This window comes from Echinops telfairi, unplaced genomic scaffold, assembly GCF_000313985.2.
Source record: "Echinops telfairi isolate 266 unplaced genomic scaffold, ASM31398v2 ScPeMD7_4;HRSCAF=17, whole genome shotgun sequence".
Taxonomy (NCBI): Eukaryota; Metazoa; Chordata; class Mammalia; order Afrosoricida; family Tenrecidae; genus Echinops; species Echinops telfairi.
Genome location: NW_022103900.1, coordinates 48,432,046 through 48,433,456, shown reverse-complemented (window position 1 = coordinate 48,433,456; position 1,411 = coordinate 48,432,046).

The following is a 1,411-nucleotide window of genomic DNA, read 5'->3' as shown; positions in this document are numbered from 1 at the left end:
TGGCGTGTAACAAAATCACATATTGAATCCACATACTGACAGGTGAGCTGGGGCTCCATGGCTCATGCTTTTTATGCTGTGACCCAGGCTGGGGGGACAGGGACTGTGGCTCATGCTCTTTTCATGGTGTTGACAGCAGCAATGACAGTGCACTCAACTGCATAAGCAAGCACATTTCAAGCTTCTGCTTGCTTATATCCTGTTGGCCAAAGCAAGTCACAAGACGAAACTCAAACTCAATGGTTCAAGAAACATATTCAGTCAAAAAACGGGTCCATAGCAAAGAAATGGATTATGATGTTACGACAGAGAGGAAGCCAGGGGGCCAATAACCGAATCTGTCTCTTTCAAAGGCATGGCACTTTCTCTGAGATTACATCTCTCAACCTTGACAATTTTGCATGTGCAAACACGATATTTTTATGGCTTGCCCTGGGTATTTTTAAATTCTTTGCTTAGAAAAAAATACTTTAAAAAACTATTTTGTTAAAATTCCATCACAAATTGTGTTACCTTTAACGAATATAATACATAAACAAACAAACAACAAAAACTATCAAAGTCATTGCTATCCAGTCAATGCCAACTCATAGTGACCCTCAGGGCAGAGTAGAACTGCACCTGTGAGTTCTCCGGACTATAACTCTTTACAGGAGTAGACAGCTCCATCTTTCTCCAGCAGGCTGACAGTTTTGAACTGCTGACCTTGCATTTAGCAGCCAAAGCATAATCATTATGCCGCTAAGATTCCTTTCATAAAAATTACTTTCTTAAAAGCCTATCACCTTCCCTGACACAATCACTGAAGACAAAATGGGTGCATAAGCAAATGTGAACAAAGCTGATGGTGCCCAGCTATCAAAAGATATAGTGTCTGGAGTCTTAAAGGCTTGAAGATAAACAAGCAGCCATCTAGCTCAAAAGCAACAAGGCCCACATGGAAGAAGCACACCAGCCTGTGTGATTATGAGGTGTCGATGCAATCAGGTATTAGGCATCAAAGACCCAAAACAAAACAAACAAAAAGCATATCAATGGGAATGAGGGGAGAGCAGAGTGGAACCGCAAAGCCCATCAGTAGTCAATTGGACAACCCCCTGTCAGAATGGCCACAAGGAAGAGAAGAGCCAGTCAGGATGCAGTGTAACACTGATGAAACACACAACCTTCCTCTAGTTCTTTAATGCCCCCCACCCTATCATGACCCCAATTCTATCTTACCAATCTGACTAGACCAGAACATGTATACCAGTACAGAGAAGAGCTCGAAACACAGGGAATCCAGAACAGATAAACTCCGCAGGACCAATAAGGGGAACAGCAAGACTAGGAGGGTAAGGCTGGGGGTGGTGGTGGTTAAGGGGGAAGCAATCACAATGATAGACATATGACCCACATCCCAGGGAGATGG